At 39.9% G+C, this 18,669-nt stretch overlaps 1 protein-coding gene across 2 annotated transcripts in view; it reads left to right on the forward strand.

The window, feature by feature from the left end:
• Positions 1-525: 525 nt before the first annotated feature.
• plagl2 (pleiomorphic adenoma gene-like 2) overlaps positions 526-18,669 on the forward strand; it is a 38,546-nt gene continuing 20,402 nt past the window's right edge. Inside the window, exon 1 of one of the 2 annotated variants that reach the window (XM_046055441.1) lies at positions 526-711. The gene's annotated coding sequence lies outside the window, so the exon portion shown is untranslated. Of the gene's footprint in view, positions 712-16,604; positions 16,728-18,669 lie in introns of those variants that run through there. The other variant, XM_046055443.1, reaches the window with a different exon arrangement.

The following is an 18,669-nucleotide window of genomic DNA, read 5'->3' on the forward strand; positions in this document are numbered from 1 at the left end:
TGGTTTCAGAGACAAGGGGTGCCAATACAAAGCCTAATAAAACAAATAAGTCCCAAATGATCAACTAAAGCAGTCCTTGGGTTTTTAAAACTTTTAGGAAATATTTAAGAACTGCACTAATCCTTAACAGTTATTTGTAACTTTTCAATATTTTTAAATAGTAGATGGTGTTAAACTTTAACTGTAGGCAACAATATGACATTCATCCAAATATTAGATGTTAATTAGTCATATGTCAAACCTGGGCTCCGTTACAGGAGATTATGAGTTTTTTTTAAATTATTTTTAAAAATATAAATGTTTTGTTATAACCCCAATATAGAGAATGTATAAGCTGCGCTGCTGTGTAATAACTGAATCAATTGCTGTTGACTGGGAGGACTGGCTGCAGGGCTGCTGAAAAACCAGTAAGCTGCCGCTGGTTGAAAAAAAAAAAAGTTTGTGAAAGTGGCCTGACGTCACACTCCCACAATGCTTACCGCCCCATAACTCCGCTGCAGCCTGAGGGGAGCCAGACGCACTCTCAGGCCCCGAATATAGAAAAATTATTGGAAAAAAATCGGAAAAAATATTAAAACAACACATCGAGGGGAGAAAGGAGCGGGGAGCGGCGGCGTGGGCTCTCCCACGGTGGTTTTCTGGTCCGGTCCGGGATGGAAGGTTACCGGGGCTCCGTGTGAAATTGACTAATGCGGTGCTGGAAACTTTTTGGTGAGTAAACTGCTCGTTTTTTCCCCCAGTAAGGCTTCATAATGTGGCTGCACGTCCTGATGTGTGCAAGTGTGCCTTTTAAACAACTTTACAGCTTTTATCAACTCACGCTGACAGACACATCGACGTGCGCGACACTTGATTTTTTTTTTAAATAAATGTGGTGTTACTTTCGCGTAATCGGACTTTTGCGTGATTTTGCTTATTTTTGCGGCAGCGTGGAAGGATCTGGGTATTTAATTTCTAATTACGCGATCGCCTGCTCTGCCTCTCGAGTCTTTCCTTTGGTCGATAAATATGTTGCAAATGCGAATCTGTGAAGTTGTTAAACGCGGTGCACTTTGTCCTGCGGCCCGTCGTTGTAGACGTTTGATGTTCTTTGCAAGTTTTCGGTGATCTGGTGAGTTTTAAGCAATTTCCGAATACTTATCAAGTGTGGCATGCCACTGCAGAGGAGAGCGAGACGCAGGGAACGTCCCGTGGTGTGTGTTAGTTTGCGAGAGGAGAAAAAAAGTTGCTGTAATGTGGAAGCTGTTTTCTGTGTGTGCATACTGTTACATTCTTTAAATCAGGAGTTTTCTACCTGGTATTCAGGCGTCCACTATAACCTTGAAGTCGTTGTTGGCCCCTTGATATACCCTAGTTATCTACTGTAGGCTACATGGCTTATGTCATGTTTGTCGCTGATCGGATGTTTTGTGTCTCCTGCCTGCATGTGTGTCAGTGTGAGAGAGTGTGTGCTTTTCCTTGGAAGCGGGTAAATAACAACCAAGACCCTACTAAAGGGGGGGTTGGGGTCAGAATGTGGGGGAACAGTTTATGCACTTGTTATTGATAGCTGACTTGGCTGCAGGCTGCTACTTTTGACACATTTATATGTCAACCAGGAGTGTTGAAATACACAAAAACTACTGTTCAAGTAACAAAAGGTTGGCCTAACTAATATTCTGTAGCTGTAGGGACTGATAATGAGTTTACAATCAGCTTATTGCATTGTGCTATTTGTGCATGCTTTCACTGTGAATCCTGGGATATTTATCATTGATTTGTTATTGTCACTGCGGTGAACGTCATGTATCACAAGATTGCTGTTGTTTCCTTTCCTTGTGAACATGTGAGCTCGCACCTAGAAAGCACGTCGTAATGTTAAGGTGTTCTCATTACATCAGCTATAAGCTCTAAGTCTATAAGTGGACATCCTGTGGTTGTAAAGGAGTTACACATGTACTGTATGTAGTTATCCACAGCCAAATACGGGAGATTTCACTAGGGCCGCAAGTGATGATGATTTCATTAACGATTAATCTGATGATTATTTTCTGGATTCGAATTGTCTGCGAAATGTCAAAGCTGTTTTCATTGCCTTAAGGCCAGGTTAATGTCTTCAAATAGCATGTTTTCTCCAATCAACAGAACAAAATAAGCTATAGATTCCACCTACTAGACTAATAGGTTTCTCATGGCACAAATATCCTCCTGCAAGAGGACATCCAACATTGACATGACTTTTTGTTCCATTAACAGTTTAACTGTGTTAACGTGAGACAGTAAGTGCAGAATATTAAAAAAAATGAAGTTCTTTGCCTAGTTTGAATGACATACATGCTCTATAAAGACACAATGATTTACTGTAATTATCTATCTTAAAAAGTGGCAATTTAGTGGTAAATAAAAAGGAGGTAAATTATAATGAGGCTGCAACATTAATGAAATGCATGAATACATACAGGGCTGAAAGCCTTAAAAGTATCTCGCTACCTCAAAAAGATTAATGTCAAAGTTGCAGATCAATAGTCTGGTGAAATAAGTTGAGGTGGGGGTTTCCCTCCACTTCAGCGCTGCAGCAGGTCTGAGACAAGCATGTTCCATCAAGGCCTCCAGCTACATAATAAGGAAATGGAAGCAAGTTTGTCACGAGACAATGCCTTTGTTGCTGCCAGTCGTCCTGCAAGTTGAGACCCATGTGTTGATGTCACTGTAACAAGCTTGTTGGCTATGGATCTGCTCCATGGGCTTTAGCAGAGACACAGCTACAACATTAAGTGAGGTGGTTGGTGTTCTGGTGCACCTGTTTTAGATGCTGTGACAGATGATTGTAGCCTGTGTAATTGGATTTATAATAGTTCTATCGAAGATCAGAGGTGAATTTGTGAACTGTCTGAACATAAATCCATATCCACATGTTTTCCTAAGTTTTGAAAAATACCATTAAAGAACATTTCAAACATTAAACAATAAATATATGAGCTAATTGAACAAAAATGTTGTAAGCAAGTGCTAAACAGTCCTGGAATCAGCTTGCAAACTTTTTTTTATCTGTTAGCGGCCCCTCCTACTTCAAAATATTTTTTTCAGAGCCATAAACTCCTGACAATTCCAGTTATTCTGGTGTTGAAGCATTCTAGCTGCTCTGCTCTCCACAATATTTTCTGCAGGGTCGATGGAGCCAGCTTCTTCTCATTAACTCCCATGCATTGCCTTACATTACTTCCATGCCCCTGTGGTTGGAGGCAGCACGTTTCATGTTTGCCTTTGTGACTGAGTGAATGTGTGAGAGCTCGCACACATGCCTGTTTTTGAGATGGTAGATGTGCTTGTGCATGTGTGTGTGTGTGTGTGTGCGCCTGAACTCAGGGTGTGAGCACAGAGAGAGAGAGAGAGAGAGAGAGAGAGAGAGAGAGAAGGAGTTGTTTTTGAGCTGGAGGGAGGTCTTCTCCTCTGAAAATCCCCCACAATTCCTTGCACCTCTGCGGGCAGCGGGCAGCAGTGGTAGTGGCAGCAGAGGCGGCGGCGGCAGCAGCAACAGCAGGCTGATTTCCATGAGAAAAGAGCATCAGTTGGGTTAATGGGAGGGACAGCCCTCTGAGGGGACAAATGGTAGTTAATAACCAGGGAAGAATCGGAAAAGCTCTGATCCCTTTCTTTGTACTTCTTCACCTTCTAGAGGCAAGGATGGGATGCGGTGGGAGGGTGGGGGTGCAAAGGAGATGGGTGAGGGAACAACGGACATTGGGTTCATGCTAGAATGGATGTTTTTTGCTGAAGGGCTGCAATAAGATTGTGATATTTGTTATTTTCTCAGGACAGCGGGAGAAAAAATAGGGCAAGCTGAGAGCCTGAGATATGGTGTTTGTGTGTGTGTGTGTGTGTGTGTGTGCGCGCTTATGTAGTCACATGTGCATGTGTTTACAAGCATGGTGTGTTCAGTGTCACTGGACAAGCAGGGAAAGATCTATTTATTTGTGATACATGAGGTTTCACACAGGAGCTGCTGGTCACTTTGAGAGAGGGCTGGCTGGAGAGGAGGAGAGAGATGCTGGATATACTGTATGTCGGGAATGAAAAGTTTTGAAGTGTCAGAGAAGTAAGCCAGAAGAAGAAGAAAGATATGAACAAAAAATATGGAGAGAGATAAAAAAAAAAAAACCCAGATCATGGTGCGAGTCAGATATCCATCCCTGCATATCTCGTGCTCAGCTGAGTGGTGAGGATGTTTCAGAATCTCACAAGCATTACCCAAGTGCAAAAATGAGCATTACCTTAGTGATTTGTCTTTCCCATTTACAGCAGGGCTATTGAACCACAATACGATTTCCATGAGTGAAGGTTCATTACTAGTTCTGTTGCTACAGTACTAGCTGTTTGACCTGCATCTCATGGTATTCATCAATGGGTGGATTTTGCTTAGCTGTCAGGTGAGGTTAAAGGCTCAATAAAAACATAGCATGAGGGTGGCGATTGTTTCTGTCAGTAATGACTCTCCTATACTTGTGCTACTGATACATTTTTAAATGAACTGCAACTCGTAATTACCACTTATGGCCACAGTGTTAAGCAAACATTCCTTGAAGTACTGAAACTGTACAGAGGGGAGATTAAAGGCAACAAAGTTTTTCTTTCCATCTTTTACATGATAGTTGGTCCCTGTACTTGATACATGAAGTGCACTTATTTTCATATCAGTCTTTCATATTAAAGTAACAGGGTTTTTATTTGTAATAAGTTCTACTGGGTGCAAAAACATGCAAAAAACCTCATACCGCTTTTACCTTATTTATAGTAAATACAGCCCAATACACATTTACTACGTTTAGTTGGCAGCCGTGACAGAGAGAAGAATGATGCTTTGCTGTGTAATAGACTGATTGGAAACAGACATTCGAATGTGCAGTGCAGCACACACACACACACACACACACACACACACACACACACACACACACACACACACACAGATATTTACAAGGCTAATTAAAGTAAAAAAAGAACCTTCACGTTTTCATTTTTATAATGCATAGGCTCAAAGTTAATAATACAAGCACACATGCGCTCATTCACTCACACTATCGCAGAGGCTTTCTGGACCAGCACACATTCTGACGGGTCCTGCAGTATGCCGGTCAGAAATAGTAAGAGGATGCTAGATGCTTGAACCGCATACTGCCACTTTTCCTTGTGGATCTTTTTCTAGGAAGAGCGGGGCAGCTGTGGCTTTTCAGAACCTAGATCCATCCATCAACCAGCACCCATGGTTTACACCACACAACACACACACACACACACACACACACACCCTTTACCCTCCCTCCCCGCCTCCCTACGCAGTCTTTACCCTCCCTCCCTCCTTTCTCCATTTCCATGTATCTTAATTTCTTTCCTTCCTCTCTTTTCTTCTCTCCTTCGTCATCTCCTTTGCTCTCTCGCACTCTGTCCATCCATCCCTTTCTGTTTTACCCTTCATCCATCCTTCTGTCCCAGACTAAGTTTACAGCCCTCAGGCTACTTCCGCCAGGCTGTCTGCAACAGATTTATTAATAGGCTTTTCTCTCTCTGCAGTAAACACAGCGTTGGTTTAGGGGGTCGTCTCTCAGACACTGATAGACTTGTACTTAACCTTAGGCTCTGGCTGACTTGGGAATAGAGGAAAGCCTGTTGGTTTCAAAGATGATCCACTGCAGGTTAAGTCACACAGGGACTGCTGGAAATAAACACAAGTAGGAAACAGAAATGACTTTCAGTAAAAGCGCCAACAGGATTTGCTAATTTGGTGATATTTTACAGCATTTAAAACTTTTCAGGTTGAGCTTGGTGAGGTGAGAAGGCAGCGTGGCAGAGGGTGGTGTCATGTCACAGAGGTCGTTTGGTGGTTTTAATTACATGTGTTGCAAACGTGCAGTTTACACCTCAGCTCGCTGATCCTCTGTAATACCTCAGCAATTGCCAAAACACTCTCACTGTCCATTTAGTAGCTGTTTTGGAGCTTTTTATCATTTCACATGATCATCAAGCGTTTGCCCAGTTGTCCTTCCGTAGATGCTGAATATTTTTTCAGCTCCATGTTGGTTTAAATTCTTGATCTGGAAACAGAAGTTGACAGTTCATGAAGCCCAGACCCCCTTTAGATACTGCTGCTAGGACTGTCAAAGGGTCCAGTCTCGCACGTCAGATATGCAGTTCACTATGACAGTGGCAGAGTCAGAAAGAGGACAAAGACAAAAGCAGGCTTCTCCCTTCTAGCTGGTCACCATTGTTTTGCTGCTCCACGAGTCAGTTGAGTTGGTTGGTTTAAAACAAGAAACTTGTGAAAGCATCTTAAATTTTCTCTTGATGGCTACATTCTTAATAGTGGGCTAAAAGACTCAGGCTAAAGCTGCATGTCACAAAAAGTCTGCACCCTCACCAGTGGATCCATGTAGTGTATTGCAGTGTAACTTGTAACTCCTAGATAGTAGGCTAATTAGCCAGACATGCTAACAACACATACAGCTTATGTTAGAGCAGATGAACACGTACTGTTTAATTCATTCCTCACATTTTGCCCTTGTGTTTTTGGTTTTGAAAAGGCAAGGACCGAGTGTGTTTCCCATGCACACGGATTCAACAAGGTGAGAAATCCGAAACCTGTCGGGCATAGTTAAATCTCACTAAGCAATAATTGGACAATCTTTAATTGGGGAGGGGTTTAGCGATGTCAATTCCATGACAAAGTGGGCAAACTCCATCTGTTGATGAAGATTGTGTGATTAGATCGAAAGTTCCAGAACCACAGCTAAATGGACTGTGGTGTCAATAATGGTGCCACTGTCGAGAACTGGCGTTTAATCTCTGCCAGTAATAGTTATAAATTAAAGAACGCAGGCAAAGGAGGAGCAATTTTCAGACTTTTATGTTTGCATATGTAGCTATAAATCCTAATTTACTATATCGGGATATGACCTCCCCTTGTCCACATAAATCATTCAGGTTCTTTCAGGTCCAGGTCCAAGGGAAAATTAAGACATTTTAAAATGGAACATCTGTTCGAACTGACTAATAGAGCTGTTTGGCATGTTGAATTTGCCTAAGCTATTTAAAAAGTAGTAGAACAATACTGGACCAACTGCTTAGGTGTCTGCAGACCCACCAAATTAAACATTCGCTGGTCTGTCATCATGCTGGACTGAATCTTAGAAAAAAGTCAGGATTTTGAACAATTTACTCTGACGATGACTCTTCATGGTTCTTACAAATCTAGGCTTTAAAGGGTATTCATATCACCACGTATTGCTTGCATGGTGGATCTGTCCAGAGAAGTGGCATGGGCTTTTTGTTTTCTTGAGGTTGGAGAGACTGATGTCTGTTAAACTAAAGGTTTTTCGTTACAGTATTTGGTTTGTCTTTCTGCAACAACTGTGTAGCAGACTGTTGGATTTTTCTGTTTCAGAATGAACAGATGTTTTATAGGATACTTCTAAGGTAGCTTCTGCTGAATTATAAAAATAGAAAACAGGATTCGGGTTTATTTTCCATTTTGTGTAAAAAATAAATACATTTGAAAGTATTTTTATGCTTTTGTAAGTTACAGCTTCATTACTTTATGTGTGTTTTAGGGCTGCGATTGACTATTATTTTCATTATTGATTGATCCGTCAATAAAATGTGGAAAAACACCATTCACTAGTTACCTGAGCACGCCACAGTGACGTTCAGATTGCTTGTTTTGTCTGACCAACGGTCCAAAAGCCAAAGATATTTGATGTTATCTTACATTTGAAAAGCAGCAAAACATTTGGGATTTTTGCTTAAAAAATTACTTAAATCATTTATTAATTGTCCAAATGTTGAGGATTTATTTTTTTATCATTTGATTAATTGACTAACTGTTTCAGCACTCTTTCGATGCTTTTTGTTAGAGCCAGATTATCAGGCAGCCAGTGAGGGGCCTGTGTCACTGACTGATGGTCAAAGCATAGCAAAGCACTATGTGATGGCTAAGGCTGCAACTAATGACAGTTTTCGTTATCGATAAATCTGCTGATTATTTTCTTGATTCATTGATGAATAATTTTTGTTTATAAAATATCAAAAATATGTAAAAAAAAAAACAAAAAACCATCATTATCAAGTTTCCTAAAGTTTAAATATAAAATCTTTTGGTCTGAACAACAGTCCAAAAGATATTCAGTTTACAATCACAAAAAACAAACAAACATAAAAAAAAAAAAACAAGTAAGAAGCTGCAACCAGTGAAGTTCTGACATTTTATAACGAATGATTTGTTTATTTTTAAAATTGCTGCTGATTAATTTTCTGACGACAAACAAAGGGATTCATGATTTCAGCTGTAATGTATGTTTGTAACAGAGATATTTAATTATTTTAGGGCTAAAAAAGAAGCAGTTAATTTATTGGCCAATCCCTAGAAAATTAATTGCTTTAGATTTTGATCCATTAACTGTTGAATTCAGTCATCAAAATACCAAATGTGGTGGTTGTAGCTTCTCAGACAGGATGATTTGCATTTCCAACATTTGCTAATTTAATACTGTAAAACATAATTTCAAGGTTGAAAAAAACAGTTGTTGCAGAACTTCAGACTATTCATTTGGATACAGCATGTGTCATTATTTCTAACATTTCATATACTAAAAAAAATATTTATAAAAAGAAAAGCACCTGCAGGTGAGTCTGTAATGAAAATAGTCATTAATCATTAATTATTTCCATCAAAAATGGTTGTCTGACCGGGCGGTAGATGGCCTTTACGGATTCTTTCCACTGTAAATTAATCTTACTAGCATTTGGAGCTAAGCAGGGGACAGTTTCGAACTTGTCTTCTATTGATAGCGAATTATTACCAAGAACTGGGTTTCCTAAAAGCATCTGTACTCTAAAGTCGCTCATTCAAAACAGTGGCCACAGATGTATTTATCAAATAGGCAGAACCTCAACTATCAAGTTTACCTGTTGCTTTAATCCAAATCTTTTCAGCCTCTTCTGCATCTACTAAATTGTATCCAGATTTTGATCGTCAAGCCGGTGTGTTGTGATTTCCTGTTTGGGAAAGATTTGCATAAAGTGAGCAGGAAAAGAGCTAAAGGCAGACACAAACTAAAATTCCTATTATTATCTGTTCATATGGTAAGCTGTGATATGAGCCAAAGTGGAAGTATTGTGGTGCGCTGGTATCATGCGCTGTAGCTGAGAAATGCACCACTGCTAGACAGTCCAGTGTGCACATGCAGGGAAAGGAGTGATGCATGCCAAAGTGTTGTTGAGATTCAACACGTGACTCAGTACAGAGATATGTGTGTGTGTGTGTGTGTGTGTTAGTGACACAGTAATATCTGGAATATGGAACCGGTCTGTCCAACCCAGTCTAGAGATGCCGATTAGTGAGTCAGCGAATGGGAAGAAACCGGATCCATACAGCGAGAGAGAGATAGACAGAATAGCTCCTGACTCACTCTCTCTCTCTTTCTCGCTCTCTCTCTCTCTCACACACACACACACACACACAGCTACATTAGTAGTGACAGATGATTGCTCTGCTCCTGATTCATACTCAGGAGTGAGGAAGACGGGAGGAGGGAAAAAGTAGGAGAAAGCAGAATGCAGCCGCGGTGTCTGATGACACATTCCCTCGTCCTCCCTCTGAAGTGATTTTTAATAACGCCTCCGCCACCCCGCCCTGCTCAACAATCCCCTACTCACTAAATAATGCCAAGCAAAACTTCCAACTCCCTTGGTAGACAAAAGAAATTTCTCCACAGCTCATGCGAGTGTTCACTGACTGAGAGTTACTCGTAGTGTATGAGCAGGAATAAATAAATGATTGACTGGCTGCGACCTGAGATTTGTCCTAAGTAATGTGAGAATAGAGAAAAAGCAGGATCAGGATCTGTGTGCCTTCAAGTTTAAATATAGAGAACAGAACCATCACACTGATAATTAAAAGGAGTTAGTCTCTAGATGCAAAAAGATGTAAATGTAGATGTTTTGGTAAACGTGTCTGCCATTACTGTGTGTATGGTTGGTTTCTTGTTACAGTCCAGCTACAACGTGTAGTTTAAACCAATGGCCTGTCTTTAATGTATGCAGGGGTGGAAGAATATTTCAGATGCTTTAATTAATTAAAAGTAGAAATGCTGCAGTAAAAAGTCCTGCATTCCTGTACTCATGATAAAGTATAAAGTATGATAAAGTCAATTATTATATATCGTTTATTTGCTACACGCAGTATTTTAATGTTGATGCTGGCCAAGGCGTAGCTAATTTAAAGTACTTATTTGGTGGTTTAATCAACAATAATAATATATCAAAGTAGTTGTGTGGTGCAGTAAAAAGTACAATATTTCCCTTTAAAATGTAGTGAAGTAGAGAAGTTGCAGGAAATGGGTAAGTACCTTGAAACTGTACTTAATGACAGTACTTCTTGAGTAGATGGACTTACATTCCATACTACATGGACGTAAGATGGCGGCTCATTACTGCAAAGTCAGCCTTGCAGTGAACACTTCGTGAGAAAAGTGACATTTTGTTCATTTTTAGTAATTATTGTTTGGTGAAGTTGGGAGTGTGAGACAGTGTAGGGTCCAGTGTCAGAAAATTAACTGTGATATGAGACACTTCAGCCTGTCCAGAAATATTACAACATACAGTACCACCACTACTCACAGTCACTATTAACAATCATGACTTTTGCACTTAATTGTATGATTGCTGCAAGCCTCTTGCATTTTAACCTGTGGTCGTGAGAATCAAACACTTTGGGTGTCTAAATTGAGGCTGTGTGTCTTTTCAAGTTTTCATTTACAAAAAAGGCATAAATGTGCCATGAAGAACTTTCTCCACACAGATTTGGATTGAGAGATGTTCTCATTTACCTTCATGACCTGTCCTAGTGTCTTTTAGATACATTGAATTATCATTCTGACAAGTAAAAATGTAGTTGTAGATATGAAAAGGGTCAATGTATTAAGTTACAAATAGAAATTAAGTTACAAATACAGTTACTGCTGTTAATTATTATCTAGTATGTGTTATGACTTGATTGACAAGACTTGTGACATTACTATAGATGTCTTAAAAGGTTCATTGACTGCTGCAGATGCGTGCTGTCATTATGACAATAGAAATTCGTAAATATCTAAATTATGGATAGTAGATTAAAAAAATAATTTTCCTCAAAACTTGCCCTACCTAATAATCCTCAAATATATATTGTATATTTCTGTAAACATCTGTTTACCTCAACCCTGGTGTTTAGCATTTATAAACAGAATATAAACAACTAAATCAAGCTTCTTGTGAAGCACCAGGAATGTGTTTATATGTTGAATGAATATTTCACTGGTGAGTTTAAAAATTTATATAAAATGTGAAAATATGTAGGAGGGCTCTGTTAGCTTATTGGATAAGGCCTATACCAGGACCTGTGGTGGAGTTGGCGTTGATTAGTTGCCATGAGAGGAAAGACATATTTAAAATTAGTAGATATTAACTAATAATTAAAATTCTTATATTTACTTTTTAAAATAGATAACAAAATATATACATATACATACATATATAATATATATGTAATAGTTACATGATAAATTACAATTATGCTATATAATGTCAATAATTCATTATCTGTTTAGCAGTTATAGATGCTTCACAGTTCTGGTTGTTGACAAATACATTAATGAACACTTTCAAAAGTCCTAATATCTGCAAATACCTACAGTAAATTGCATTATTAACTAATGTTTATATACTGTTTATGATTGCTAAGTAGGAGGGATACATTTTGATGTCAGAAATCTTTACCCAGTTTCTGTTTTTCTTCTTCTCTGTTTCCAGGAAGTTTTTGCATGCATCACTTCTGTTCTAACCAAACTAACTACCGGCAGGATGCTCGCACTCTTCTTCTATCCTTCATCACCTGTTAGCTTCCCTGGTTTTCTTCCTCCCTAACTTGTTTTTATCAACCTGCTTACTCCATTCCTCTCCTCCTTTGGCTCTCACTCTTAATGTTGTGTTTTGATCAGTTCCTGAGCCCCCCCACACAGCCCCCCCACCCCCCTTTCTCAAGCATACTTCTCCTTCTCATTATTTCCTCAAGTATACTCCTCTGTGCCATTCTCTTCTCGGAGCTTTGAATTTTCCCCCTTCTCTTCACTCGCTCTCGCTTTCTTTCCTCCACGACCACTTACCAAATTAAACCCCTCACCCACTCAAATGCATTCCATCAGCTTCATAAACACACCGAACATGTAATGGTACTCATAGGGACTTCCTCCTCTCTCCTCCTCTTTCCTCACATCACCCAATCTATTCTCTCCCTCTCTCTCTCTCTCTGTCTCTCGCTCTCTCGTTCTCCATCTCTCCGCTCAAAGTCTCGCTGAACAACAACAACAAGTTGGAAAAATTAAAGTGGGGTGACAACTGCGAGTCCCCTTTTTGCATCCCCTCCAGGGCCAGTGTGAAGTTTTCAGTTTGATTGAAGGCCTCTTTTCTGTGGTGTGCGGTGTGAAAGCTGTCCTAATTGAATGATAAAGTGCCCCGAGATGGAGTCCAGTGAATAGCCAACAATGGCCAGCCTGTGTGTGGTAGAGGGATTTTGGTTCACATCCAGCCTCTGCCTCTCTACTCCGAGAGGGGGCCTATTATAACACTCTCTGCTGGACTCGGTCACGTGACGCTGCTTCGCTCCCTGCTACTCACCCCCCTCTCCTCCCCTACCCTCCCTATTCGTCCTCCCGTCTCCCCCGCCCCAGTGTGGCCTAGCCAATCCGATCACATCATCGGCCTCCTGTTCACTCTGCTGGTTTGGTTGGATGGTCTCATTTGGCCGAAGAGTGACTTTCAGTAGCAGCTATCTGTGTGCATGTGTGTGTCTGTACATATCTATTAAGTCAAAGTGCCCTCAGCTCTGTGGGTCCACCCACTGCTCCCAGGACACTGGGGCGACATGGGAAGACATGTAAGAAACTGGCAGACAAAACTGTAAAATAATTAAGTTTTCTAAAGTTTCAAAATTGAGAAAGATCACCAGATACCAAATCAAATTTCACTTTCCTGGTTACTCAATTAAAACCAAGCAATATTTAACCCCTCACACATTTGTGTGAACATGGGTTTTCAGCAGTTCGACCAAAGAGCTTTCTCAGATTATTTGAACAATTTTTGAGGTCTGAAGAAGTGAAAAAAGACAAGAAAAAAAAAAAGACGAACAAATTTTAATAAAAAACATGATTGGATTTTGGGTGCCTTTTAGAGGCGTTAAACAATCAGTTATCATTTGTCCTTATTAACTGAAGGACAGCACAGAAGAAATTCATACCAGTACCTGCTGCACCCGATTTATTACCAGGGGAAACTGTAAAAAGCAGGTGTGAAATGTGCAACACTGTTTTAACTGACACATACTGAAGGAGAGAGACAGTGAGTGAGAGAGACAGACTGAGAGAGGGAGAGAAACGTAAATTGAAAGATCCGTTATAAAGTTACTTTACAGCCGAGTTCAGCACCAGTGGGAAACAGAGCCGCAACGCTACAACCTGCTATTTTTCACACAAGGCACAATACAGTGTGATATGATTGAAGCAGCCAGTAATATTTATTAAGTGGGCCATTCATTTAAAATAATTAATTATTAAGTTTAAAAGTGTTACTAGAAATCTCCCAATCTCCCAACTCATTCAATCACTGATCCTTTTGTTGAGCTGACAACCTCAGGGTATTTAACTAATAGATCGATTTTATTGTCCCCAAAAGGGAAATTTGTTTCCACAGAGTGTGCATTATGTTTAATATATCCTCACATACAGCCTTTCTCATGTGCATACACACTACATTTCTTTTCAACCGAAACTTCCAAGATCAGCAGTAAAATGTTTTATTTATCTTTATCACCATGGGGTGGTGATGGAGCAGTGGATAAGACACATGCCTTTGGTGTGAGAGACCGGGGTTGAACTCCCCACTGTAACGTCCACCAATGTGTCCCTGAGCAAGACACTTAACCCCTAGTTGCTTCAGAGACATGCGACCTCTGACATAAATATCAATTGTAAGGGGCTTTGGATGAAAGCGTCAGCTAAATGAGTTAATGTACCATCATACTACTATATTTTAATATTAGATCTTATGTAGCAGCACGCTAATCAGATGAACTTACTGGGTTCATCTGAATTCTCAGCAAACACCCCACCAAAATAAAAATATGCAGCAAAATTTTGGGCTCCTGACAGTAATTTGCGACAGACTTAGTAAAGCCTCTGTAATAACTTGGGACCCCTTATCTTGGGAACCCTTGAGGGGGCCTGACCCCTAGGTTGAGAACCTCTGTATTATAGACATGATTCTGCATATTTAGACATTTATCTACAAAGTTTAATGCAAAACACAAATTAGCATGACATGAAGTTGTTCACCTGCTGCTTAGCTGAGGACGTGAAGCTGGCCGGTTGATCTCCCTTCATTCTCAGCTAGATGGCAGCATGGCCACCGAGACCTCAATCAGTACATGTACTAATTTATCAGTGGTTAATCTGATATTTAGTGCTACTGTGGTTTGCAGGGTAATACTCCCTGCATGTGGAGTAGTTAAGTTGGTAGGTTTTGTCCTGACAAGGAGCGGTATCAGTAGGCACAGAGGGGCCGAGGATGGGCGTGCAGTAAGGAGCTGTGGTACACATGCTGGGCAATCTGTTAACTATTTTACCCTCCAACTGAAACCTAAACCTTTCTCAGAGGAAGACAGAGCTTCTAACAGAGCTCCTTACATTCCCCCACCCGCACACAACCATGCACAGACCAACGCTCAACCACACTCTCATGTCACACACACATTTTAAGTGTTGGAAAGGTAGTGAGGTGGAAGACCACCCTCTGGCATCCCAGTCATTCAAATGAGTGTGTGTTTTTATCTCTGGGGGCTGGAAGAAAGGAGAAGGAAAGTGCTGTGTTAAAATGTGTTAATGAATAACTCCTGAGCTCAACACTCTTTCTGCATGGACTCCCTGTCAGCTCCCAACAACACCCATCTTTCTTTCTTTCTTACTTCAGTAGATGTGTTACACCTGTCAAGGTTTGTCTTAGCTTGCAATTGCTGTTTATATTGGACTGTAGAATATTCTATGTCAGATTGATAATATTGGAGAATGCAAATTGCTTGGTGCTATCAGTTTCACAAAAATGTTTTACCAACTTATAACTGCATAAAACATGGATTTGACACATCCAATTGAAACTGGCATGATGGTGATTGAAATGATTATTTAAGATATGCCCTGGTATTACTGACTAGCAGTCAAAAAGTATTAAAACTAGTTAAAAAAAACTAGTTTTAAAAAATGTGCTGACTTGAAATATCAAGAAAAATCATGGCATTTTTGTGATTTGGAATGGTTGTCGTAGAGCACTTGTTTGTCTGCTCTGTGAGGCTGTGAGTGGTGCTTTGAGCTAAATGCTAACATTAACGTGCTAACAAAGGAAATGCTAACACACTGAAGTCCGTCAGGTGTAGCGTTTTCGATATTCATCATCTTAGTTTAGCGCGTTAACATGCTTACATTTGCTAATTAACACAAATACAATGTACAGCTGAGGCTGATGGGGGTGTCATTAGTTTGCAGGTATTTGGTCATAAACCAAAGTCTTGGACACGTCAGGGGATCACTGAATTGGATTTATTTTCTGGGGACCATAAATAAATAATAAAAAAACCCATGCAATAGTTGTTGAGATATTTCAGTCTGTACCAAAGTGGTGGATCGACAGATAGACCATCATTGCCCTTCTTAGAGTAATACTGCTTGCATAGCTGCGTGCAGTACTATCCAAATATTAGCAGAGTGAAACATTTTTCATTGTGTTGACTCTGCAACGCTCTAAGTTTTGAAATATACCAATAACTACTACTGGTTCAAGCCATTTTAGCTTAGCTTAGCTTTATTTATTAGTCACAATTATATTATATTGTAATTATATACAACTTATGACACAAATCAGATGTTTACAAAATATATTTTTATTGTCTCAGACTTTGATGTTGATTTATAGAGGTCTACGACTCATCAATAGATACTATAATTACTACTACTCCGATACCTCAACTGTGAGCAGCTTCAGATACAAATTGCTCCCACATGTAAAATCTGTACGCCACACTATGTGGAACTCATTTGGATCATTTTTTATGTAAGGTAACATGAGGCCAGGGCTGCTGAGGCGCTAAACACTGAGTTGGCAGCTCACTGACACTTAATGTAGCAGAAAGCTGAAACACAGAATTTTACAATGACATTGACATAGAAAGTGGATTTAATGTGGATCACTGGTCACATCATCCGACTGGTGCATCCATAGCTGAAACAGTCAGTTCAGTCATTTATTAGTTGACTAATAGAAAATTAACCATTTTGACCATCAGTCAATAATTTCAGTCTTTTTTAAGCAGACATGCTGAACATTAGCATGTCACAAGTGTGGACAGTAATTGACACATGATGAAAACATCATGCTATAGTCATTAGTTAAAGCCCTAATAGATGCCTGTACAATTGCTTCACCAATTTGTATTATACACCTACTGTAGGAAGTAATTTTGAAGCTTCCCCTTCTCTTGTGTCCCAGACTGAACGGGCCACCTCTGATCTGTCACCCAATACGCACTGTTCTGCTTCAATACAAAGACTCATCTGTGAGCTCAGACACCGGAGAGAAGAGACTCTCTCCTTGTCACTGCAGAACCAGAACAGGTTAAGGTAAAATGGGCGAAGCTGTGCTTGTTTTAATATGATTCAGTCAGGCTGGTGAATCTGTGGCCTTGAAGTTAAAGTCATTTTTTTGCTGTATATTGTAAGTTTTTCTTTCAGAAGTAACAAAAAAAGACTGAGGCAAGAGCTGATTTTTCTCCTTAATGCACACTGCTGTTTCCAACTGAAATACCCAGCATGTACATCGAACATCTGTGTTATCTGCCCTTCTCTATCTTTTTCTATCTCTGTTCCTGTCAGCTGGTTGCTTTCTCTTCTCTTTTCATCTAAATCTTGCTATGTTGTTATGCCGCCCCCCCTCCCCCTGCGCTTCCTCGTCGTATGGCTGTCATCTGCCTGAAGGTGCCTACAGCCTCCGATTCTCAGAACGTGATCAAGTTTCAAAAAAATTCAAGGAATGCATGCTGCCCACTGCCTATTTTTCAAGGCCCTGTTTATGCAAGAATGTTATTTTTACAAGTCTCTACCTTTAACCCATCCTCCCCGCACCCCCCCCCCCACACACACACTGCTTTCCTCCTTTTCCCTTCCATTACCCAGAACATCCTTTAAAAATACACATGGAGAATGGATAAAGAGGGAGTTGGGTTGGAGTTGGGGGCACTCAGCAAACAAGAAGCAAAACAGGAAAATTAGCAGTAGAATGAGCAGGGTAAGGAAAGAAAAAAACTGTAAAAGGCTGTGGGATCTATTGAAACATGTAGATTTCTGTAAACAAAAGCCTGTTTAACAATGCCTGTTGTTTTAAGCTGAGCTGACGTTGCCAAACTTAGAGATTGTTTGTTGCTGACCCCATCTGAATCAGAGAGAGCCAGTGGCAGCCCAGGGAAACAAAAGTGTTAGAGTCCCGGCGGCTGGATGGACGGGCTCAGACCGTAGGCTGCATGTATTTTACTCAGAGCAACTAAATAATCACTGTGTGCCTGTCTGTGTGTGTGTGTGTGTGTGTTTTGTATGAGTCTTTCGTAGATACGTTGATTTTATAGCTGTAAAACACTCACTGAATAGTACATAGTACATCATTTTGTTACTGTTCAGCAGTCTAATGACCTTAGAAAATAACATAGACCCTTTCAGACAATCACCTCGTCATGTAAATGTGATTTCATGTCTGTTAATCTCATAATGAGCACACTGGTCACTTTTACATAAAAGTCACAACAAAATAAAACTAGGCTCTGTCTCTGTAATCTGCCTTGCACACTGTCAGATTAACAGAAAGGCCACATATGCACAAGAGAGAAATTAAATGCACTCTTGTTCCACCTGCGACGATCACATTATCATCATCTCTTATACTCAAAGAAAATAAAACCAGTTTAATAAGCTACAATTCTTTTCCGTCTATATAAATATAAGACCCCCTGCTTTACAGACAACACGTGAACAACAATCAAAATGACGTCCACAAAAAGTGCTTCTTTTTGCCACCGACAGGCTTAGAAGTTCTTATCCTTCTATGCACGTATACTGTCAGACATTATTAAATACACAGTGTTACACTCATAAATTATTAAACTTGTAAAACACTGAAAATATCAGGGGATTCACTATTCAAAGGAAGGGACAAGCGTCCCTCGCTTTACTTTAAGAGATAAAGATAAAGTCAAAGGTATTTAAGGTTGTCTGGAAGGGACTTCTGGACTTCAGACCTCTCTTTAGGTATAAATTAGCCCAAATATGAAAACTTATGGCATTAAATAGAGCCTCAACAGCAACAGAATGCAGACTGACTGAATCATATCTTATTAATCACCTATAATCAGGCTGGATTATCATTTTGTGTCACTTTATTGTCTCGTGGCACTTACCTTTTTTACAGTAATCACTGAAAAAGTGTGGGCTGCGATTAGACAGGCTATAGATGTAATTACAGTTTAATAACACCAAAGAAGTGCACCTAGTATAACCCTAGAACAATTACGATAAA

This window comes from Micropterus dolomieu, linkage group LG08, assembly GCF_021292245.1.
Source record: "Micropterus dolomieu isolate WLL.071019.BEF.003 ecotype Adirondacks linkage group LG08, ASM2129224v1, whole genome shotgun sequence".
In the NCBI taxonomy this organism is placed as follows: Eukaryota; Metazoa; Chordata; class Actinopteri; order Centrarchiformes; family Centrarchidae; genus Micropterus; species Micropterus dolomieu.